This window comes from Echeneis naucrates, unplaced genomic scaffold (genome assembly GCF_900963305.1).
Source record: "Echeneis naucrates unplaced genomic scaffold, fEcheNa1.1, whole genome shotgun sequence".
NCBI classification, from domain to species: Eukaryota; Metazoa; Chordata; class Actinopteri; order Carangiformes; family Echeneidae; genus Echeneis; species Echeneis naucrates.
The window spans coordinates 42,233-69,083 of NW_021780167.1; the positions used below are offsets into that span (position 1 = coordinate 42,233).

Below are 26,851 nucleotides of genomic sequence, written 5' to 3' on the forward strand. Positions count from 1 at the left end.
ACAGCTGAGCCTCTTAACGTAGCTGTAGTATAGAATGCCATCCCAGAGTTGATGTTGGAACCGACCACCATATTTACTTTCTTCAAGTTTCTATATATTAATATTCTGTTTTGAAATGAATGTATGTTGGTGTCTTCTTTATACTTGGTAATGTTGGATGGATCAATGTTGGATTTAGTTTTTTGTTTTTTTGCTGTTTACTGATGCAGTTCTGTGAGCCACTCTTTAATAAAAAATACTAATTCACCTCAGCAACTTCAAATGTCATGTTTTCATACATACATACAGTAGAACCAAAATCAGCAATGGTTATCAAAATTGGTGCCAGCCAAACAGGTGAAATAGGTGAAAAAGATTTAACAAATCAAATCAGATTTATTTGTATAGCGCCAGGTAATAACAAAAGTTACATCAAGGCACTTTACATATCGAGCAGGTCTAGACCAAACTCTTTATAAAATGATTTAAAGAGACCCAACAGATCCCCTGATGAGCAAGCACTTGGTGACAGTGGCAAGGAAAAACGTCCTTTAAGAGGCAGAAACCTCAGCAGAACCAGGCTGGGGGGGGGGGCATCTGCCTCGACCGGTTGGGTTGAGAGCGGGAGAGAGAGAGAGAGAGAGAAGCATGGGGGGCGTTGGTGTAGGCAGGAACATGTTGCTACATGAAGTTCATGGAGATGAGCTGTAGTACAGAATTCATAAAGATATGGGAGCAGCAGGCAGCAGGAACATGGGATGGAGATGAGTCACCACCTGCAGGATGAGGACAGGGAGAGACAGAGACTTCGGGAGAACATGGTTAGTAAATGCAGTACAAATGCTTAGAACTGGAAGAAACAGTGATTTTTAAGAAGCATGGTTATTGTCAGCGCGTGCAGGGGGGAGGGAGAGAGATGCTCAGTCCTCCCCCAGCAGCCTTGGCCTATAGCAGCATAGCTCAAGAGTAGAGGACTTTTTAACTAGAAACTCTGTCATCCAAAAAAGTTTGAAGCCTGGTCTTGAAAATTGCTAAAGAGTCCGCCCCCCAGACCGATACAACAACATCTTTTCATCCTCGAGGTTTTGAAATGATATTCAGTCCTGGATAAAAACTATAGGATGGGTTCTTTTATTTATGAGGTGTGCTGATGTTCAATGTCCAATAGGGGACAGTCTAAGTCTGACTCAACATTCATATATAGACGTATTCAGGCTGGGAATCTGATCATGTGCAATGAATTCAGAGCTGATTGATCAATATATGACAGAGTTATGAGGACTTCCAATTTTATGCTGAACCTGTTGAAGCCTCAAAAACTCACTGCACTGCCCAGCCAGAAGGTACAACAAATGAAATAGATTGTCTTAACTTTAGTTCATTCTGCTACACTGGTAATGACAATGCCAGTTCACCTCAGGTCTTCATTTTGTCCTCCACTGTTTTACTGCTCTGTTCTATGATTACTGTCTGAAAAGGAAACACTTCATGGACTTCATTAATGTGCAACTTTCCCACGCTAAAGGATAACTTACCTGAATGGCAGAAATCCACCAATGTCCATGTGCACAGCTGTGTGTTTGTACCAGGGCTGGGTTGGGATCTGCCGGGGGATGTTGCGAGTGCAACATTAGAAATTATTGAAGTGGAAATGTAATTTGATTCATCAGCAGAGAATGAATGAACGAACAAGAAACCAAAAAACTAAACAACAACAAAAACAGCAGAACTATTGATGCCAGTTGTTGACTTGGGCCTGTTCTGAAAGTGCCACAATCAGTAACAACAACTCTTTGGTGAAGGTTGTGGAGAATTCACAGCCAAACTCAAAGAGAGATGGACCTGCCATTAGATTATAGTTGGAATTTGGTGTCTAGACCGCTGAACTGTAGAACACAAACATAAATTTGGATTGAGACTGTTTAACTTAATCTACCATCATGAAAATATAGATGACAGTGATAATGAGTACTGCTGTATAGCCTTCCCTCTTCGTGACATGCTGCACAAACGCAATAACGCTATAGTACATGCGCTGATTCAACTGACCACACTGAACTTGATCAGCCTGGTCTTCCAGCCATACCATGAACAGATCACCACCACCAGAAAAAAGAGATGAGGTGAGGATAATGGCCGCTGATCTGCCAGACACATATCCTGACACACAGCTGGTCAGAGCATAAAGGACAATAAAGGAAATAGCTGCGGAGTTGATGGTACCATGGCAGTCCCAGCAATGCCATGACAATAATACCTGTAGCAATAAAGAGACAATAAGGTATTCAGAGTCTTACATGTGAACTGTTCTCGATGTCATATTCGGGTTTTGCTTTCCTCCTCAACATTGTACCTGCAAGTAAGGGAAGGGTGTTTCAATCAAAAGAAAGGCCACAGAAAAACTCTACATGTCTACATTTTTGAAAGGGAAGGAGATCAAGATATGTAGACTTTATCAATCCATGGGGAATTTCAAATTGTCAAGTTGTTAACTAATGCACCACACTGCAAAAGTTTCAATCAGTGATGACATGAAGATCACTGACAAGTTAAGTGAAAAACATTATCTTGTTAGAGCGGGATATATCAGTGTCCTTGGAGTTGATGAATCGGAAGCAGCATTTTCATAAGATCTATTTCAGCTCATAAGTTTGAACATGACATGTCAATGAACGTCACTAATGTACCAGTGGTGTGAAGGACTGTGCTAGACCAGTTGTGTAAAGGGCCATATTGAGTGGCATAAAGGATTAAAAAGACTATATCAGAAAAAACTACCAAAACTATTTTGCACAAATACTTGACATCACTAGTTGTCTGTCTATTAACCTCACATCCATATGGTAAAGCATGTTTATTTCCAAATTCCCTATTTGATATGTAGAATTGGCTAAATTGTGAGGACAAAACCTTTTCAGAACAGTTCTTCATCATTTTTCTTAGTTGTGGTGATTTTTCTCTGTTTCTCCTGTTTCTACTGCCATCTGACTGCTATTGATGCAAGAAGCAGATGTTTCTAGAGACCAGGTTCTATTCAACCCCCTCTGACTGTGAGAACTGCAAACTTTCTAAGCTCGTTTTCAGATACATTCAAATGTCGGGATACAGAGCAAAATAAATAAATAAAAACCCGTCTTTACAATATGAAAAACTAAACTTCCAATGAGTATTTACCTTTCCTCTCAGGTTAAAAGTAACCCACAGTGTAGTGCATGACAAAATTCACTGTCAACTGAATTCAAGGTTTAAAATTGCTCTGCTTACTGACCTGGAAAAGTCATTCTTAGGGACTCGCATCAGGATGACAAACAACAGCACTACCGGCACCAGTGAGTTGATGATCTCCAGTGTTTTGGGGAAGAATGAGTAGTCTCTGAGGCTGAGTAACAGTCAGGCTTCCTCCACCCACTGCTGCACCTACCCCTTCCCCCAGGGGAACAGGTTTGACGTCTTTTACTGAGACATTGGCAAAGATCATTGAGTTGCCATTGTATTCGACGAGTCCTCAAACCCACCTGGAGAAGGTGAGAAGAAAGCAGGAAGGAGGGAGAGAAGAAACAGAAGACGGAACGGGTTTCAACAGAAACCTTTCATAAAACTTCACATCTCCCTCGGTGTGTTTACCTTGTGACTGTGACGCAGGAAGCCACTCTCCTCAATGTATCCCACAAATCCCCAGACAGGAATGTCATCCAGGACAAATTCAAAGTAGTATAGTTCCTCAATGGCCTCTCGGAGCTGGTCCACCTAACACACAAAACATACCATGGATCACATTCCTACTTTTTTAAGACTCAATTTCCCTTTTTCAAAATGTAGACTGATGACAAACAGTACAGCCAATTTAAAATCAGGTTACTTCATTCTTATAAAAGAGCCGTGTGTAATGAGTTTAGTTCAAATGTCCTCAAACCTGTTTCTCTGACAGGGTTTTTTTCTCCACATTCTCCCTGAACCGGATGTGATACAATGACTCTGCCATCCTGTCACCTTCCAGCACTTCTCCTAAACTCAAGGACTTGTGGTGTACCTGAAGAAATGCCAGTGTAGGACTTATTTGAAAGCAGCACAACTGATGAGATGGGGAAGTCAAAACAGCACCTAATGCTATTACAGCAGACTGACCTTCTCTGGCCTGCAAACAGGCAGGGTGTAGTAGTGATATGTCTCCTGAGGATTATGATAAGGGCCTACTGTGTTGACATACAGCGTTAAATTGTCAGCCTGCTCAACGAGCTCAAGACTAAGATGCAGTGCAGTCACTTGTCAGGAATCTTCCACACTGCGTAACCTTTGCTGTAAAGATGGACAGGTGAGATTTAAAGAGAATTGTCTGACCAGAGACACAGGCTCAGTTCAGTGGCTGTCTCAAATGACAAAGAACTTCAGTTCACACCTGCAATTAAATGTGTCTCCAGGTACTATTGGTGATCGGATGGATCTCAAATCCCTATTTCAATGCAAATAATTTTAACAAGCCTTTGACCTTTGGGTCAGTTGTCAGTGTGAGAGAAAATGAGCAGGGCAAGAAGGGAGGGTTTCACTGACAGTTTTTTTTTTTGACCTTGTGTTCTTTTATCTTTATTTGTTATGTGGACCAGGACAAATGTGACCCTTTATACCCAGATACGACCTGTGAACAGTTGTGCTCACAGCTCAACTTAGAAGTGTCCACTTATTATATGTTCATCAGAGATGGATGTTAATAGCAGCGTTGCAAAGCTCTTAAAACTTCTTAACCCTCCTGTCGTGTTCGGGTCAAATCTGACCGATTTACAACTTAAAACACTCATAACTATTGTTTTACATCTGATTGCCTCAAGACCTTATGATATCCTCCACACTATGCACTTGAACATATAAAAGTGATGGTCACCTCTTTCATTGAATTTTGAGTGTTTTAATCAACCTTGTTACATCTGTGGTGTTGCCGGTCAAAAGTGACCACTATAGGAAATGAATATTCATCCATCAGACAGAAAACGTCCCCATACACACCACCCCAACTCACTCACACACTCACACACACATTTCAGACAATGTCTTTTGCGGGTACACATCTCTTTCCCGCACTTATGTGCCGATCCTCCCATGTGAACCAACTTCTCGATGAAACAATGTATTATATCTTCACACAGACTAGACAGGTGTCTGTTATGTGAACACATCTCTGTCCCACGCTTTTGTGCCTATCCCCCATGTGAACCACACCTTGCAGACTAATCAATGTATCATCTTCACACAGACCCCATATATATAGCATGATGTTTGCCTTGCACTCCTTTTACTCTGAGCACAATGAGTAGGCCACTGACCAAGCCGTTCTCTGTCGAAGAGGTTCTGGTCCAGCTTTTTGGACATGATGAAGAGGGCACTATAATTGAACCAGAGATAGAGGAGGATGTCTCGGAAGCGGAAGACAACCTAGATTTTGATCCAGACTTTGAGGAGACTGACCAGTCAACAGATGGAGAGGGAGAGGCACCTGAGGAGACATTCCAGTCCCAGAGTGGACACTTGCCCTGGTCTTCATCCCCCCAGGACAGAGAAAGTAGAGCAAGAGTGGAAAACATCATAAAGATGACGCCAGGGCCAACACGGTAACATCGCGTGTGGATGACATCAAGTCCAGCTTCCAACTCTTTTTACCAGAGTCCAATGAGGGAATTATACTGGAGATGACAAACCTGGAGGGGAAGTGTGTGTTTGGGGACACCTGGAGAGAAATCGACCTGGTAGACCTCCAAGCCTACATAGGTCTGTTGATTTTAGCTGGAGTATATCGCTCAAACAATGAGGCTACAAAATGTCTGTGGGATGCAGAGTCTGGGAGGCCTATACTCCGGGCAACTATGTCCTTACAACAGTTTCATGTCCTTTCAAGAATTATTCCATTTGATAACAGAGATACACAACCCGTCTGCTGGCAAAATGACAAACTGGCTGCCATCAGGATCATTTGGGACAGGTGGGTGGAGCGCCTACCGCTTATGTTACAATCCAGGCCCTGACGTGACAGCTGATGAGCACCTTGTTCCTTTCAGAGGTCACTGTTCCTTCAAGGTGTACATTCCAAGCAAATCAGGGAAATATGGAATAAAGATCTGGGCAGCATGTGACGCCAGGAGCAGCTACACACACACACACACACACACACACACACAAAACTATTGTTACATATTGTCTGAAGAGGATTTATACATTTCCAAACCTGTACAAGACAAACAATGGAGAGTATGTTTTTACAATCAATAAAGCTCACTTAAGAGTTAGGTATTATTAGTATTTTTTTTCCTCATTTTTATTTTGCATTTTCATATTTACTATTGTTTGTATGAGTAATGATCTGTGCATGTCAGACTCAATAAAAATGTATAGAGAGCTTCATTTTCCAACCCTGTTATGGTCAGAGCTTTCAACAGGGTTGAACAATATTTTTCAGTAATATAAAACTAACACCATACTTAAATAACTTGATTACCCTACTTCTTGTTGCAGTGTGATCTTCACTACACAACATTATCACTTTTCTTTTGACTGCATCTAAAATGAAGAAGTCACCCAAATTACCGCTTTAAAAGAACTTTTAATAACTGTGTGCTTGAACACTGAAGGAGCACATTCTGCTGATAACCTTTGACCTTACCACCCTGGGCCAGAAAAATAATCACCTTGTGTATATGGTCTACGCTCCAAACATGAAAAAATTAAATTAATAATTTCTAGTATTATGTATGTAGGGCTGCAAATAGTCTAAAATCAGTCAGTCTAAAATCTCTCATTACACTTAAAATAAAGACAATCACCAAATAAGTATCTTGTTTCAAGCAAATCAAATGTGCCATTAGCAGACATTTTTGCTTATAAAAAGCAAAAACAACTTGAAATAAGATTCAGTGAAAGATAAATTTGTCTGAAAAATTGGCCAAAAGAAAAAAAGAGTCTACTTTTTAGGTGCCAGTCTTATTTAAAGCGTAATGAGATGCTTTTGGACTAGAAGACATTTTGACCAGAAATAAAACATAAGAGTTAACATTTTTGTACAGTACAGGTGCAGGATACAGAAAGGTCAAAACAGAACATCTCAATTCAAAATCATTCAAAGAATGAAAAACTATTCACCGTTAGCAAAACTGAAGGCAAAGACAGTGGACTTGGACATTATTCAAAACACATACATTTTGTGTTGTGGCCTCTGTATCATGATATGCATCATGAGGTTTAGACACTACCTAGCCCTAATATGCAATGTGCAGCTGTTTAAAAAAATCTGTGACAATATTCATGTATGTATATTCCAAAATAACACAACAAATCAATTGCTGTTCAACATTTAAAACAACAGCAAAAACTATACCTTAAACATAAAACTTGTATCTTCCAGCTGTCTGAAAGCAACGGTCCTAGGTCCAAGCTTACCTTTGTTTCGCAGTCTCTCGCTTTGAAGCAACAATGTGGTTTTTTATATAACATTTCACTCCCTCCCATTTCCTCTCTCGAAGTTCTATTGGTGAAGTCTCTATACACTTGACGCACTGGGCTTTCCCAGGAACCTTTCCAGACCTGATATAGTACATGAGTGTTTTCTCCACTGCCTTGATTTCTTCTTCAGTCCACTTTTTTTCTTTTGGTTTGTGATGACCCTGAATAAAATAAGACATTAATTTCATATTCTTCAACAAGGGGACTATACTTTGGTTACCCTGTGATCGCTGTTCAGCAGTGCAGCCAAAAACTTTGAACAGCTTACCTTCTGTTGTATGCAATTCCCCGACCAGTGGCATCTTTCCATGTGACCCATCTATTAAAAACATTAACAAAACTGAGATTTCCAATATATGTAGTACATGTAACCTTGTATTAACTTAACTGATAATACATGCACAATAAAGTATATTTTAATATTAATAAAGCCAATAAAAAACAATTATAATCTCCTTATAATAACCTCTTCTAGTATTGAATCTTCAACACAGTGATCAGTCAATTTGCTTATTCCCTCTCAAGAGCTGCCTACAATACATACCTGATGCTCTGATCCTCTCTTTAGACCCCTTTGGAAATGCAACTGCTGTTGCAACTTCTGGTTTATCTTTGTGTTTTGATTCCAACTGGCATGCCATTTTGCTGAGAGGCTTAGAGCAAAACATTTTCGTGTATAGTCTGCCATCATGTCCTTTCTTCATTAGCGTCATTACAGTCACATCAGAATCATCAGTCGAAGAAGATTCTCTAGGGTTGTTTGCAGCCAGGGAACTAGAATCTTTCACACATGTTCTCAGTTTCTTTTTCTTTTTCCCCCAATGTACCTTCTTCATCTTCTTATTCTCGAGCCACTTAATATCTTTTGCTGAACTGTTACTTGTCATACGCCTTGTCTTTGACTTAGATGGTTGGACATCTACTTCCTGAGAGTTAGGTGTAGATGTTCTCTGCATCTTTCTCTTCCCATCCTTGTGCTGTTCGATAACTTCAAGAAAACTGTCATCTTGTGACGCGTCACTTTCTTCGTCAGAAGATTGAAGGCTCCATTCGTTCTCACTGAACTCAAAACTCGAACTTGATGGAGATTCCCCAAGGTAGCCAAGCATTTGTTTTGTAAGCTAAAAAAAAAACAACAACAACAACAACAAAAAATGCTAAATTTGATTTTAAGAACTAATTAAATTATTGTAAAGGTGTTTCAGACTTGTCAAAGTGGAAAAAAATGGCTGTCACAGTTTTTCCTGAACGCAGGACAAATGAAAGATGCCATGGAGCTTCTTAGCATGTTAAGTTTTGCAAATTTAACTTACAATTACACTGTCGGTTCTTGTGAGCTCAGGTATGCTTGTGTCCTTGTAGACATCAGCTGGAATGGGTTCCATGACAATGGTACCCTCACTGCCAGAGGAGCATACTTTCTGAAAATAAACATCAGAAAATACTTTTTAAACAGTTGAAGTCCACTAGAATTTAAAGCAGATATTTGCTTCGATGCAGATTAGCAACAATTTCTATTACAGCAATTTGTTGTGGTGGCTGGCTATAACGATATCACAGTTGTATCCCACTTAAAATGCCATGTCACTGTTTTGCTTTGGTTATCACCGATATGATAAACATATTGGCCAAAAATCATAATATGATTCTGTTCTTAAAGTAATAGTTCACTTCAATGAAAATTTAGTTATTCACACCATCTATAAATCTTCCCAGAGAGATTCACGGGAAAACAGTTCGCAGCATTCTGTCACTGCGGTCATTTGTGGCCAAAAACGTGGTGTAATTGGCATCTATTCAAGTCTACTCTGCATGTGTAGACTTCAGGAGACTTTGATGAAAGCAATGGTATACTGTCACACATTGTTTTGTTGATTTCAAGAACCCAAATTTGATGACATATCCTACCTCTTCCTTCTGTTCAGGATCAAAGTCACCAGCACTTGAAACTAAATTACAAAAGATGAAAATGTTAATACTATTCAAGATGAACAAATGCCAAATTGATGCTGTTCATGAATAATGCATGTAGCATCCATTCGTGTTTTATTTCCCCCCTAACGTTCTAGGCCAAAAACCCAAGAAAATTCTCTATTTGGGAAAACAAATCAACAACCTCCCTGACTTATTCCATAATAATGCTGAAAATAGTGGCACTATTTTGGCTAAATCTGCAGTTACTAAATTCAACATGATACAACGCTATCCCATCCCACATTGAATCATAAATTGTCAATTATAAAAACCGTCATTGATGCACATATGTTCCTTTCACTATCTGCATGTTCACCATGGAGCAAGAAGCTCTGACACAGCGGACGTTTAAAGGAATGCCGTAATCTTGACTTTTCACAGTCATATACTGTCCATAAAACAATGTTTATTTGCATTTATCTCCGCCTGTAGTAATTACTGCATGCAGCCCTTAACTTGTTGGTGAAAATTAAATGGCCACTTCAAAGTTAAAAATAAACTGACTGATTAATAAAGAACTGAAGAACTGCCTATAAATATAAGATGACAGCATGGAAAGTAAAATAGATGTCTTAATACTTTTCTTTGGTCAGCTTGTGCAATGAACATGCATTAACTTGGCTTCAGGAGGGCCATTACATGAAAAATATGTGTTATTTAGGCACGTCTCTCAAGTTGTTCATTTCAGCTTTAAGATTTATTTTTTTCAGTATAATATTTTACACAGCTACTTATTACAATCCTCATTTATACAAACTCTTAATCTCATCTTTCTCACCTGTGCATTCAGAGCTCCCAACATTGGTTGCAAAAAATGGGGCATCATCCTGTAAGCACAAATTACAGTCAGTCAAACTTCAAAAGCCAACATCACAAAATCCATGATTCAGTCTGATAAAATATAGTGATTATCTGGTTTCAGTAAATTTTAGACTTTCAACATTTTTCAAGATTATTCAAACTAGCATGGTAGAGTATGACTATTTCAGCCACATTGCACAGAGTGACCTATACTCAATAAATTCGAAATAAACAAAAAGGTATTTGCAGCATATTGAATGATTTTTCATTCTAATTGAGTTATACTGACATGATAACTACGGACTCAGAGCCAACCATCAGAGATAGGAGGTTTCACATGCGGCTGTGGGTGTGCAATTATTACATCAGGATGCTATCTGACCCAGGCTTGTTTTAATATATGGTGTTTGGTTTTTTGGTGTGTTGTGTCTATGCGGTTTGGGCATACAGTTGTATGCATGACACAGTAAAGCATGTTATTCATTCATATAAAACTAAAACATACGCTCGTTTCGACGCTCCACTTTTGAGCGAGTGAATTAGCTCAAACTCTTGCTAGCTAAGGCTAGGTTAGCTAAACATTCAGGTGAAGCTGCAACTTCGCCGCTCTTTATGTTGTATGGGGCACATATGCAAACGTTATTCAAGTAAGTCATATTTAGCAGCGCAATATCATATTCATAATAATATATGACTATGAACTCAGCACTTACCATCTCCGCTTCCTCCGCAGCCGAACAGCCAACCTGACGCCGCTCGAAATAAAGCAGGTGGGCGGGGTTTCCATCAAAAAGAGATTTATCGCACAGGTATCCAAAGTTAAAACAAGTTCACTTGGCCTGATTCACGTTGATTGGACTGAAAGTTGATATCAGCATTATTTGCGTGGAGCGTAGATATTCAGGAATAAAGATGGTGTTTGGTCTTTTGTGCGTTTATTCAAATTTGATGAGAAAACGTTTTTTTCAAAGCTTTATTGAATGCAATGTACAAAACAACAAGGCATTGCAAACTTTCAATAAAGCTTTGAAAAAAAAAATCATGCATCATATTTATTTATTTATTTATTTTTGGCAAACGTAGGGAAAATAAAGCATTTTCAGTTCATGTGGACAATTGTATCACAATCAGCAAACCATAAGGCCGTTTTCCTTGAATCAATTATTATTATTAGTTTTTGACCAACACATTAAAACAATCTGGACAACCCCAAGCCACAGCAGCAGCTGGGAACACTTAGTATACAGTATGTGTGAGAGAAACAACAGGGTGGGGGAGGGGCACGGTCACAGTGGGGACCGTAAAAGTCAGGATCTGTGTGATGTAGTAGTTATTACTAAGACTGGGTGGAGAGGCTGACCTTTGACACTTACGAAGCTCACTCAGGTCCGAGACGCAATGCACTTGTCACACACCAGGGCGTGATCCATGTACTCAAATTCCGACCTTCTGGCTCAAAAGCATTTATGAAATATTAAATAAAAGCAGTTTTCTGTCCATTGTTGAAATTTTGATTGGAGCTTCATTCATTTCGGGCACTTTTAGTAAAAGTGTCTTATCAGGCACCGTGTGGCTCTCTGTGACCCCAGAGAGCCCAAATTAGGCACAGAAAATATAATGGGGTTCAAGAATATGAAGCAATAACCCCCCAAGTGTTTTAATATTCTTAATTGGCTGTCTCAGAAACTCAAAGTCAAGAGGCTTTCGGGCCTATATACTCTGACACCCTCTGACCTAGCAGACCAGTTTGAAGTAAATTTTATATATATATATATATATATATATATATATATATGTACATATACACACATACATACACACACATATACATACAGTGCATCCGGTACATTTGAGTGTCTTATTTTTAATAAATTTGCTAAATGTTCTAAAAAAGTTTTTTCACTTTGTCATTATGGGGTATTATGTGTAGAATTTTTGATGGAAAAAAGGAATTTAATCCATTTTGGAATAAGGCTGTAACATAACAAAATGTGGAAAAAGTAAAGTGGTATGAATACTTTCCAGATGCACTGTATGTACATACAGTATATATACTTACAGTTCAGAGTCACAGTCTTCATCTACTTCAACAGTATGTACATGCTTGTGCCTCACTCTATTCTGAGTTTGAGGCTTTGTTTTACATACTCTTGCATTGTGGTTGAACCTTTTGCACTTGATACATTGATTGCATTTTGCAGGGCATTCTGCTGCGTAGTGATGGTTTCCTCCACACATGCTACAGGCTTTCTCCTGATTCTTTGGCTGGTTACCAGCACCTTTCCTTGCGTCTGGTTTCCCCATTCTGTGGTGGACTGCATGCACTTGACATTCATTTGCCATAGCTTTCAATTGTGACAGTTCATGAGAGTGTGCTATATCTATTGCTTTCTCCAGCGTCAGCTCTGGTTGCTAAGCAACTTCTCCCGCACTCTCTGTGAGTTGGTGGCGAACACTATAAGGTCCCTGACCATTTCATCACTGTTTGTGTAGCCACAGTCCTTAACAAGCAACTTCAACTCAGTCACAAAATGTCCAAGAGACTCACTGCTGCCTTTTGTCTTTTCATTAAACTTGTACCTGGCAATAACCTCATGTGCCAGATGATTTGTTACACAGAAGAATTTGGGAAGTTGTCATATGGAAAAGGCCGGGGACTAGATGAAGAACCATGCATCTTTGACAAGCTATGACATATGATGCAGTCGTAATGCTAAGGACAAGAAACAACTATCCACAGTTTGTATATCAGTGGCTGTCATGTTTTTAAGGAAATAGTTCTGAGATAACTGATTCTCTAGCATAATCTACATGAACTGCCTTCTTAAAACATCCTATGTATGTACTTCATTTCATATTATTTCTGTAAAATTGTTTCTAATAATAATTATAGTAATATAAATAGCAGTAGCCTTAAATAAACAGTATTAATAAGCCAAGCCTTTCTTAAAACAGTATTTGTGAAGTAAATAAAACAACAAACAATGATGAGATAAAACTTAATTAAATAATTATAAAATCAAAGGCAAGAGTTTATATAAATGCTAGTTTAAGATGAATAATGGTTGAAATAATATGACCTCCTTTGGGAAAATCATAAAATTGTAATTATTTATTTATTTTGTTTAATGTAACTAAATTTAAGATTCAGCATTTTGTTATGGTCATTTCTCAGTACTCAAATTCATTGAAAAAAGAACAAAATCGATGCACACTACCTGAACATGCAACCTCATGGGCGCACAAAAACATACACAAACACTTTTAGAAGGTAGATGTTGTTGCAGTCTGCCGACCCATCAATAAGACTGGCACACTCTCGTGTCAGCCTTTCTACAGCAGCCTGAGCATTGCTTTGAGCATCACTTTTTCCAAGCCACTGAATTTTTCATTCAAATTAGTTTTCAAATGGTTGGCAAGCGTGGCACCAATACACGTTAAGCGGGTTGCGTCATTTCCGGCCACTGGCGGTTGTGCTCACTGCTGTGCTCCGTGTCATCTTGTGTGTTGTTTCCACTGTTCTTCTGCTACTATTTCCTAAGTCACTCGATTAATCCGACAGCAAATTATTTTCACACCAACACTAGGCTTAAAAGTCAATATCTCCCCTTTCTTCAAAGGGCCAACCTAGACGAGCTCATGCGGCAGCTGAGATAGTTTCCTCCCCCCCAGTGGCTCCCGAGCAGCCGGGATCTAGTCAGGGCGGCTGGGTGACTGTCCGAGACAAGAGGCATAGTCGTAGGCAGCAGCCCCCGGTTCACCTCCAACAGGTTCTCCCCTCTCAGCGACACACCCGCTGGAAAGCCGACTCCAGTGAAGGTGATTCTATTCTGAGGAACGTGAAGTTAGCGACACCGGCGGCCACAGTGAAGTGTATCCCGGGGGCCACAGTGAAGTGTACATATAAAGGAGCTACATTTCTCATTAAGAGTAACAAAAACTGCTCATGAATTGTTACATGAAGGTAATTCCTAAAAAACAATATGGTGCACTTACCAGAGGGATTGCAAGGCTTAATTGCTGCTACACCACAGGGTGTGCAGCCTTAATCCACTGGGTTGTTGCATTCATGGACCCTTGGAAAAGCTGTGGTGGAATGTAACCAAGTACAAACTCTGTTTTCTTAAGTAGATTTAGTTATGGATACTGTTACATTTTACAGTAAACATCTAATTATTAAACTGAACGGTAAGTTGCCACAGATCAGTCCGTGTATATGTGTATATGTGGCGCAAAATGTTTTCACAGACATTGGGACTTGACCAAAATACCTTTTTTTTGTTGTTAACAGCGAAGGACTTTAGAAAACAGGCTGAAATCACCTTGTGATATGTTGATTATGTTTTCTGGTTATTTGCTCATGAATGTTTGTATTTACATGGATTATTTATATTATATAGATATTATATACACAAAGATTCCCTTTTCTTCAATATTTCAAAAATGCAAAGGTCAGCAGATATCTGGCAGGAGAGGCGAGATAATTAAATGACATATTTAATATTTCAGTAATGTTTTTAGCTTGAAGGCTGAAATTTGAGTAAGTCTATCATGACAATGTATATGGCCTGGAGCAGACTGTCAACATCCATTACAATGTTTCCCTCCAAGATGATTCCCACTCAGGATGCTTTGTGGTGAAGGGACTGTGTGTGTGGAGTGATGTTTTCCTCCTAATCTGCTAAGGAAATGAACTTCTCCTCTCTTTGGCTCCTTGATTCTCTTTTTAGGTGGCTCTCCACAAGGAGAGTGGTTCCCATGTGTGTCATTGAATAATCAGACAATAACAGCCATTTATCCAGAGTGATGCTATTTTGAGTAATTATTGCTGTGAATAAATTCTGTTATGTTTTAAACCGTTGTTTGTGATTATTGTGGCTATAATTGTGACAATTGCTGGATTCATAACAGTCAGTCGAGTTCGAGTTCACTCCTTCTGTTAACCCTTTTGAGACTTGATATTGGTTTTGCTAATTTGGACATTGGTCCCTGGTGTAACCATGTAGATTATGTGTTTATTATTTTAATTATACATTTTATGTTGTTCCACTTTTCATTATTTTTATTATATTACATGATGTAGGTACCGCCTGCCTGATAATACAGACACCAGAGAGTTCTGGCTCTGCCCTCGTGCACGTTGCTTCGTCGGTGAACTTGACCTGTAAGTGAAGTAAAATAAAGTCTTCCTGTCCTGCCGTAACGGTGCATTTTTCATTGAAGAATTATTTACAACCTTGTAACCCGCAACACCGCAACACCCCTGGCACGCTACCCATCCAGAAACCAGGGTTACACCTGGGAACAGGGTGGTGCCCCGAAGTGTACTACTGATAGTAAATATTTTTAGACATCAATAATCACTTTCATAATCATTCATATTGATTGCCAATCTCCAAATTACTCCGACTCAAAGTCGACTGTTGTTTTTACAGCAAATTAGCGTAAACAGGTTGACATTATTTGGTTTTATTTGGTATTATTAGTTTCATATTATTCATACATGTTATCATATTAGTTTATATTATTCTAGCGTAAATTGTACGGAATTAGTTTTACGGTGTAGGAGAGCTCGAGCTCAGGACAGGAGGCAAAGGTGGAGGGAGGGGTTGGGAGAGTGAGACGGAGAGAGAGGACGGACATAAAAATATTCAGACAAAGAAAAAGACTTTTGGAGAGAAAGGTGAGTAATATTTGTCATGAATCTGTTTTAGTCCAAATAGGACTTTTAAAAGTCCTCGTGGCCATTTAACTGTGTAATTGTCCTTAATTGTATATATGAGATGATAAAGAATGGCTGTAGGCGGCAGTGTCCCCTTTATGAGTTTTCCCGTCAGCCGACTATCGCGTGCAGTCCTTTTCTATGTACAGCTTCACTTCCGGTTAACACGTTCAGCAGACACACATGAACACAAACAGACTCCAGTTGTCACAAACGAGTCCCAAGTTCTGTCCTGAAAAGCTGTGAAGGCGGGGAAGATAACCCCCATCCCCCTTTATGTGAAGCTACTGACTGAACCTCCGGTGAGTTAGCACATTGTTAGCCAGCTGTTCGCTAGCCGCTCAAAAGGAAAACATTATATATTTGGTTATTATCTTGATATAACCTGCTCCATATTGCTCACCGGATGTCCTAAGTTGTATTCCAATGCATTTCTATTACTTTTGTGCACATTAAGTTTTAGTTTAATGCTTTAGAGAGATCGCTAGCTCTTATGTTAATGCTAACGCGGTATGCTAATGCTAGCGCGGTTTGTTATATTTAGCTCATGCTAATAGCTAAGCTAAAGCTAAGAGTACACATGTATTGTTTAAAGATGCATTTCTTTTATCTTTTATGTCATTTGAAGTCTTCATTTGTCATTATATATATAATATTTTATTTTTTGATTAGAATTGTAAAAGTTGTAATTGGTTTGATAAAGTATAATTATAAAAATATTATTACATATAAAAAATAAATCTTACAAAATATGGATTAAATTAGTTGAATAATGATGATTTAGTTTAAAAATGAGTCTTAAATGATGTATTTGTTAAAAATCTTACTGTTTAAAATGGTAATTCATGAGTAATTGATTATATCAAGATTTGTTTGTTGTTCATACTTGTTCAGGTAAATAATGTGTAAAAAACTAAGAAAGAAAAAAAATGCAGGGATTATGTTATGATGGGATGAGGGTCTGTGAGATAAAGCCACTCTGGAGAAGATTCAGCACCTGCAGGATGACGACAGCAAGAATGTACGAAGACAGAGTTCATTAGCTGGAGGTTTATTTGTTGTTCATACTTTTTAAGGTTTTTATACTCTAAAATAATCCATAAAAAACAAAGACAGACACAAACCTGACGTGCCTGTTGGATCCTGTGGTTACTCCAGCGTTGATTCGTCTATCACCCCCTTTCTTTTTGTTTATGCTTAGAAAGGGGGCTGATAGACAAAGCCACTCTGGAGAAGATTCAGCACCTGCAGGATGAGGACAGCAAGAACACACAACAACCAAGTTCATTGTCTGGAGATTTCTTTTTTTTTTTTGTACTCTAAAATAATCTGTAAAAAGCAAAAAGCAATGGTAGCATGGTACCCTCCAATGAGGCGGTGTGATGTCTGGTTCTGTCTGTTAGAATAAATGTACATAAAATGATTATCACAATATTGCTAAACTTTTACTAACCCTGCAAGAATGCAGAAAGAATGTGTTTTTCTCACAGGAGCTGAGATCATACCTCCGGAAGATAAGCAACGACCTTCGAAGAGGAACATGAAGACAGGGAGGAGACGGAAACCATATTACTTTGGTTATGAACTAGCTTCTCAAAGTGTTTGATGTGTCATGTTTCAGAGGTGTACCTTGAATATGATTATACAATAAGCATCTATCCACTACGATGCAGCTGTGTGTTCCCCACCCTTTAGAGCTGCAACGTCATGTAACTAGGGACCACCCTAAGGAAATAAAGATGGGAGAACAGAGGAGATACGTCAGAGCAGGTACAGAATGTAACTGAACATATCTCTGTCTGTTCTCCTTGCAAGTAAAATGAGCACTGTTGTCCTTTGTCTTTCTTCCCTGTGTGTTTAATAATATTCTAGGTGGCTTAAACCTGACACTGTCCTCACTGGAGAAGCTGGCAGTTGCAAAGATGCTGCTCATGGAGACCTGAGAGCCATGTGAACAGTGGATGGGAGCTAAAGGACTCTAAACCTGCAAGTGGGAACATTAGTAGCCTGGAGGGGCAGAGAGACTTATCTGGGAATTGTGGGCCATTGTTTGAGTCTGCTGGCTCAAAGCATTTATAAAAGATTGAGAAAAAGAGCCTTCATCATTGGTTTTGTGTCTGAAATTTGGCAGTTTTGTTTAATTATATATTGGAGGGTATGGTCTTCTGCCAACAGGTGGAGAAAAATGGGACGATGTGATATTTTCCACAAGAATGTTTGTAATTTGAAACAACAGCATGAAGTACTGACATCCAAACAGCAAGAGTGCACTGAGGTAGGAAATAAACAACAACAGGCCTACAGGAAGACAGAGTTCATTAGCTGGAGGTTTATTTGTTGTTCATACTTGTTAAGGTTTTTATACTGTAAAATAATCAGTAAAAAGCCAAAGAAGAGAAAAAACAGCAGTCTCCACATGGTATATATAATATATAATATATATATAATAATATAATTTATTTTTTCTTTTTTATTTATGTACATATTTTTTTTTTTTTTTTTTACATGTTTTCTATATGAAGGATTAGGGATTCTAACAAAGTGTATACACTACCTAGTATCTGCATTACAGATACTCTATAATATATATATATATATATATATATATATATATATATATATATATATATATATATAAAACCTGATGTAAATAGTTGCCCGTATACCCTAACCCTAACCCTAAACCCACTCTGTATATAGTTAACTAAAACAATAAAAACTACCTCCACATGGGACCCTGCCTTGACGTGCCGTGGGGGTTTGTGTTTCTCTGGGATCCTGGGGGGACTCCAGAGTGGGTCTGTCCAGCGGAGCTTACTCCAGCTCCCTAACTCCCTCCTCCCGAACCCTACTCCTGCTTGGAGAGGGAAGGAGTATGTTCTGCTGGACAGAACCACTCCTGAGACCCCCCAGGATCCAAGAGGTGAGTCCAAAGGCTAATAAAACTACAGAGTATCTGTCATACAGATACTAGGTAGTGTATACACTTTGTTTTTAATGCAAGCACATATGAGAACTCACTTAACAACACTTATTCCAGTCCTGTGTCTCTATAGAGAGTGTGTTTGCGAGAGGCAGGACGGTAGGGAAGGAGGAACCTGAGTCCATGGATCTAAAGAGTCCTGCCAGGTTTATATTCTCTAAACACGGGTTAAGGGGTAAAAACCACCAGGGGACGGGTTTTGGGGACATAACTTCTGAAGGGAAGGTTAGGGTTAGAGTTAGAGTAGGCTATGACAGTGTGGGTGTGTCAGATCTTGCAAAAATGGAGGACTTTAGCAGGATGTGATAGCTGCACAAGCTTCCTTCCCACAAATACCTTACTTCCTTTTTTTTGTTTTGTTAAAGAAAAATTGGTGTATCTCCAGAACTGAAGGCCGTAGAGGCAGTTTTTGGAAATTTCTGCCTCTTTTTGTGTCACTGAAATTGTCGTAATGGCAAATGGCCTTCCATTTGCACAATGAAAACATTAATCAGTCATTCCTGAAAGAAATGGAGAAACAAACAAAGGAAAGTCTTCAAATTGGGACAGATGGACGGTAGTTGTCATTCCTTAGTGTTGCAGCTGTAAATTGGTGTTAAATAATTCTTATTCAAGGGCTTAAGGCAAGACTAAAGCCGAATGCGCCAACACGGATAGTCTTAGAAAGACTTTTATTCATTTATATTTGCATGTAGTAGACTGCACGACGGTTATACTGGCCTTTGTGTTGACAGGTATTAGATGGCTCAAAAACAGAAATCAGAGTTTATGATTCCCTTGAAAAGTACACCTTGATTTCTCCACCTGATATGGACATTCTAAGTAGCTATGTAAACAAAATGACTTTCTATGAAAAATATAACACAAATTCATATGTCAGCTGTTTTTAGCCTTGCATTTCAGAACATATGGAGGTTGAAGGAATGGTCTATTTCATATCCAGACCAGTGGAGGCAGAAAGATGGCGTCAACTGTGGTGTATTTGTCTGCACGGTGAGCACCGTTTTGTTAAAGGAACAAAAAAGTACCATTATATAGCCTACAAAATGACATGAAATACATCCCCGTCTAGGAATTGTCAAATTATTTCAAGTATTGCTATTCTTTTGCTGCATGAACTTAATGTTGTACAAACATTAGTAGTCTTTTATTTCATTCACTTCAGGCAGCCGAGCTTGATATGAAAGGGACAGACATGACGAATGAACCTTTGAACCAGGTCCAGTTGGGCCATCTCAGGATGTATCACGCAGCCTGCGTAATTGTTCCGGTTCCGGTTCCTAAGGTGATGTAAAACTCATAAGATACTAGTCGACTGATAATATAGGCATGTTCTGAAAAAAGTGAACTGTTTTTCCTAGGGGAAGAAAGTGCATAAGTTTTTCATGGCAGAGACAATCCATGCCTGCAGTTACTACGACAGCCCTGGAAAGGGGCAGTGAAGGTACACTTGTTAAAACTACACACTAAGTAGCAGATTCACAGCTTGGAGCTGACGTGCACTGTCAGCTGCACATAGTTTACAGGCAGTATTACATCAGGAAGAGAAATATCTGCAAATCTGAGGCTTTGTACAGTTCAACCAAATTGAAAGTGGAGGTTCAATGTAGCATCTGGATCTCAATTGGCATCAGCACACTGCAGCCTGAATTGGGCCCGATGACTGTAGCTGCTGTAGCTGCTCCTAAATCTAGGCCCGTCATGTCCTTTGAAACTGTAGGCCGTTGTATCCACATGTGCAGAAGGAGGACTGGGTGAAGTTCGAGACATGACAGACAATGGCTGGCTGCACAAAGACTGAGCCTGTTATGAGCCCAGTCAGTCAGGCATTTTCACATGTGGGTGTGACCTGCCCGAGCCACGTGACTTCATCAGGTTGACCAACCTTCACCATTCTCTTACTGCTTCAATCAATTGAATTCCTTATTGTACTGCGCTGTATTGCTGCTTTTTCTTTATGTGCTTTCCTGTACTTTGACATGCCTGAAGAACAAAAGGGGTTGAAGGCCTAATTTCCAAAGAAAGAATAAAGGTTTGCATTGTTCTCATTATTTATAAACAATAAATGTTGAACCCTTTTAAAGGAACTGAAAGACATGCTGGGCAGTGGGCAGAGGAAATCCAGCAGGATGTTCCTTTGGCAAAACCCCGGGGGAAACTGTGCCCTTAAAACAATTTTAAGATTTCTCTTTTTAAGTCTTCATTTTGTCAAAATGTATAAATACACCCGTACTATGTCCAACACATGAATGACCTCATGAACTGAATAAAGCCAATGTTGTCACTGGACTGCAGCCTCCTCCCAAACCTTGACTTCATAATTAATGTCATGGCACCAGAGGTATGCTCCAATTTTAGTTAACAAAGACATAATGGTATCCATTCATGTCACAGTTCTGCCATTCCAACAGAATCTGGCGTGATCTTACTTGATCACCCATAAATATCTGCTAATTTAACATGAATAAATGTGGTGATGTGTCTTCTTCCTTTTTATCTTTTCCTATGATGTCCTGACCTAAAATGTTTTCATTTATGCAGGTGACCATTGACATCCTTATGAAATATGAGGGTTTTTCAAGATTATACGCAGAGAAAATCCTGGGAACCCTCATTGAGTGATCAGGTGCAAGATAAACAAAGAAGATACGTCTGTTACTGCACTCAAGGTTAATTCTGTTGAATATGCAATTCAAATTTGCAGTTTTGTTTCCATTTCCATTCACTGTCGCTTTATTACTGTACTGTATATTTTTTCCTTCACCACTTTTATCTCACATCACTTTCTAGATCAAGATTTGATATAAAGGGCAATGTGACAAGCTACACATCGGTAAAGTTTTAACCAGTCAGGAAGACGAGACCTGCGTAATCAATTGTACAACTACGACTAATAATAATAATAATAACTTCAACATTTTTATTATGATCTCGATCAGTATTAGTAATAACATTGGCTAGACAAACATCAGACAGTGTTGCAGTGAGCAAAGGGAAAGGGTCTATTAAAAATAAACACAAACACTCCACAGATTACTAAACTGGTCCAGACAACAGAACAGCTCAGAGGTGCCCTTTGTGTCAAGACTGCCGCCAAAACTGCCGGAAAAGGGAGAAGGTGTATTTAAATGACAAGAGCCGCTTCACAGACCACTTACGAAGTGATCCAGACCACAGGGACCACAGGGACCACAGGACAGACCAGTGAGGAGCTGGTAGGGACCATGGTCTCAGGACAGACCACGGAATTGGCTACAACCCCCTCTCAGAAATGGTGAGTGAGCACACTAAACTTCTGTTCCACACTGAAGCGCGCTGGTCCTGTCTCGTTTCTTTGAACTGCGCAATGAAGTCAAATTATTTCTGCACCAAGCTGATGGACTGTATGATCGACTTCATGACTTCTTGTGGCTCTCCAAATTCGCCTATCTTGCAGATATTTTCAGCACGCTCAATGTGATCAACTTAGCACTGCAAGGAAAAGCGGTCACAGTCTTCACTGTACAGGACAAAATTAAAGGGGCAGCTCTGGTGCGCACGTATCGATGGCCATGAATTTGACTGTTTCCCCACTCTAGTGGACTTTCTTCTCCAAACTGAAGAGACCCTGGGTGACAACACCGTCACAGCCACAAAGGAACATCTGCAAGACCTTCACATGCAGCTTGGAAAATACTTTCCAGAGCTAGATGTGGACTTTGAGTGGATCAGAAATCCGTTTGTAGCAAGCTCTCACTACTCAAAGGCAATAGTCTTGTGGACATTGCATCAGATGGAGATCTCAAAATGTCATTGAAACAACAGCCCTTAACAGACTTCTGGGCTCATCTCCTTCCTGAACATCCAAAGCTTGCTGCCCTCAAAGTGCTCATGCCCTTCCCAGCTACATATAACTGTGAGGTTGGCTTTTCCACACTTGGTTTGAAAACAAAACATCGCAACAGATTAGATGTGGAGCCAAGTGTGACACTGAAACTCTCCGCTTTGGAGCCAGACATTCAGAAACTGATGTGTGATAAGCAGCACCACTCGTCTCACTAACATTCACATTGAGTTTTTGACGGAAAGATCAAAATATAAAAGTCACAGATCTATTAGTTTTGTATTGTCCTAGTTTTTGTTTCATATGTAAAATCTCAGTCATTTCAGTGATATTGGACATTAAGGGGAACATTTTTTTCAGCATTTTATTGTTACCATAATAACAAACATAGACTTCCTATACCCACCACCTTAGTTTCAAACTATTGGCTCTTTAGAATGACATGAAGTGGGACCTATAGGCTGTTAGAGTATAAGTGCAGTTTGTTGTTAATAAGCTGCAGCTCATTTCACATTTAATTTTTCAAATAAAATGAAATTCATATAAGAATTTCTGATCATATCATGGCATTTGTTTGAATAATTATTATTATTATTATTATTTTTACTTTAAATTGTTGTATATTAAACCTAAATTTAGCTTATTCTTCATATGTTGTTGTGTTTTGGGAGCGTGTTAGAGTGGGATTCTGTTTGGTGGTACTCTGGAAGATAAAGTGGTCCTTGGGCTAAAAAAGTTTGACAAACACTGATCTATGCACAGAACCATGCAATATATCTATAAATCCATCCTTGGTCTGCTGCCATGTTATCTGTCAACTTATATGACACGTTCACTGTCTACACATTCTACGGTCGCCATTTTCTCGTGCTGCTGTGGGAAGTTTTATTTGATAAAACACCTCGGTTCAGGGCAACATTATTATAAGTAATATCACTAACTGTGAATTAATTGCAGTTGAATGACAAAATGTAATATGAAATTGTCTAACCCAATTGTTCACCAACAGGTATGCTTTGTCTTAAATATTCTGCGTTGTGTTCTGTGTTGCACTGGATAGAAGAAGGGTCCAGATCATGATCAGCTACTGGTAACTTCTTTTAATGAAGACTGGATGGTGGGTTTGTCTGTACAAATCAACTGAAAACATAAGCTCCAGTAAACATGCAGTCTCCTCCACACAGCACACAGGTCTCAAGCTCCTGTTATCCGATAACGTGCAGAAACCAATGTATGCTAGCACTTGGAAACTTGGCGATCTTAAAGTTCACAAAAATTCACTTTACACAGTTTACACAGTTTATATTGAGCCGACACATTGACTGCATGTTCACAGCCTAAAAACTATCATTTATGCATCTATAAAACAATTTACATTACCTAAAAAGCAAAATAAATTTTCAAAAATGACAAGCAAAATAATACAGCTCTCTTAGCTCTCAGCTAATCTGGCGGGAACTGAGAGAAGCACATAGATGACGGCGCAAAGCCTGCGACCTCTTAAAGTGACAGTACAGGTATTAACACTAGTTTGAATACAACAATTCAACAATACAATATAGACAATAAAACACATCTTAAACATAATAAAAGAATATTTATCAGGATTTGGTGATGCGTTTTTCCCGACGCGTTTCAGCCCAGGACTGGGTAAGAGAAAACTATGTCACTTTTACCCAAAACAGTGAATACATTTCTATTTGATTTTGTGTACAATATTTGAATGTGTTGTATGTTGTATGCCATTCTTTCCTTTTGAAGGTGTAAATATGCTGGTTCCTGTAGACTACAATGCAGTGAGTAAATGGGTCAGGGTTCCAAAGACCGAGGATGTGTACAACTATGCTGAATTTTTACAAGGAGGCCAATTTAGTTACTGAGCAGATATATTTTAAAAATACAGAATGTAATACACAAAGAAATGATGGCATCATGTTATACACGAAGATGTAACTTCATTGACCAATTTGTTGATTATTGAGGGGAAATGAACACATTTACTGAGCAGATAAACTGTATAAAGCATTTAAACACCTTTATGTAGCTTAAGTATTAATGAACTTTTTAAGTTTAGTCATGTTCTTAGGGTCTCACTGTTGGTGTACGCTTCACTTGAATTCATGGTATGTTAAAACCGTCAGTGAAGTTATCTTTTCTGTTTTAGTGGCAGCAAAATTCAGTTTACCTTGGAGAAAGAAGTAACAGCATCCAGAATTTCTACATGGTCCTGGACCAAAAGGTCATCCCCTGTTCGACACACACTGGAGTGGCTGCCTTTGATCAGCTCTTCAAGGCACATTTTGCTTTTGCTGTGTCCTATGATGAAGCGTTGTGCAACTTCTACACATTCATCCAGACGACAGTGTATGCCATCGATGTTGGCAGTGTGAGGGAGAGTCCTCGAGTCAAAGAAATCAGAGCAAGAATTCTGATATCTTTTACAGGAAATAATGTTGACATGTTACATTTGCAGGGTGCACCACACAAGTTGTTCAGCATGGTTTGTACCCTGGAAGGACTTTGGGTTTAAACTGTGGAGAACCCGGATGCTCATTTGTTTTCTGCACATACTCTGGGTACAAGTGACACTTATCGCAAGCACGTGGAGACTGTGTTGATTCCATAATGTTGAATCCAGGCCTGTCGAGCTAATGTTGGAGCCTCTGTTTCACACCCAGTAGATGAGGATCCTCCCATGACTGTCACTACGCACATCCCCATTGAAAAAAGGCAAATACTTGACATGTGCCGCTCTGTTTTTGCTCAAGTACAAGCCTCTGGAGTCCCCGAAAGTACTGTGCAATCTTTAGATGGTTGAATGGAGGAGCTAGTTAATCACATCCATGCTCATGCCAAACAAGCTGTTGTTGAATGTTTGTCATCTGATTCACCATAGAGAAAGTTGAGGATAACAGAGGACATCTATGTTTGGAAATAGTGAAGGCTTTAATAGTTTCCAAAAAGCAAAACCACCGTGGACTGTTCATCGGTGGACAATTTTCCCATACCTGCAAACTAGTCGCTTTTCAGCGAAATTTGCAGATTTTCAAACAAAATATGTCATTTCCGTCATTCAGTACGATCCGAAGAGTTGTTTTTTTGGGGGACATCAAGGACGGATGGGACGGCTATCTTAACAAAACCAACAGAGCTTGGCAACCGACGGCAACCGACGGCGGTCGATTGCTTACAAGTGTGCATACATATTCCAATATGTTGGAATACACATTGATAATGAAGTGGACTGGGCTAAAAACACTGACGCCCCCTCTACAGGAAGGGCCAGAGTCGCCTCTATTTTCTGAGGTCCTTCAACATCTGCAGGACTGTACTGTGGTAGCCAGTGCTATCCTGTATGCTGTGGTGTGCTGGGGCAGCAGGCTTAGGGCAGCTGACACCAACAGACTGAACAGACTGATGCACTGAGCCAGTGAAGCTGGACCATCTGACGGAGGTGAGACAGGAGCCAATGAAGGACACAGAGAAGAGTGGTGAAGGGACAACAAACTGAGATACAGGAGCCGCAGGAAATGTTTCTATGACTTTAACTGAGCTGTCGGTCTTCATGAAGAAACACGAGTTGGAGCTTCAGCTGAGAACAGAGAAGGAGAAGGAAGAGGCTGCCATCACTGAGGAGCTGCTGAAGATCACTGAGGACACACACGAGCTGCCAGGCCTGCGTGGCTTTGATTCCCCTTTCCATCACACCACTGGTTGTCACGCACAAGACAAGATGCTCTTTAACACCCAGCCCGGAGGCCCTGTCCGGGACCATGTTATATCAACAGCACAACAGCACAAGCAGAGAACACTGCGAGCACCAGCGGTGTTGGCAGTGAACGAGGAGGTGGGGGAGTGGGAGGGGACAGCAGGAGTTCGGTCCTCGGCCTGGAAGAGCCCTGGTCCTTCCAGTCCAATTGATCCCCACCTGCACCGGAGCCCCTCTGTCCCAGATGATGAGCTCGCCGAGTTGGGGGTCTTCTTCCCAAGGCCTTGCAGCAAGAATCCAGCCCCTGTACCCTACGAGTCCTTTTTCAAGCTGCTTCTGCCCAGGGCAGCCTCACTCTTTGTGGGGCAGAAGACTTCA

At 39.8% G+C, this 26,851-nt stretch overlaps 1 pseudogene; it reads right to left on the reverse strand.

Moving 5' to 3' along the window:
• Positions 1-2,320: 2,320 nt before the first annotated feature.
• Positions 2,321-25,063, reverse strand: LOC115038349 (transmembrane 9 superfamily member 1-like; annotated as a pseudogene).
• Positions 25,064-26,851: the final 1,788 nt, after the last annotated feature.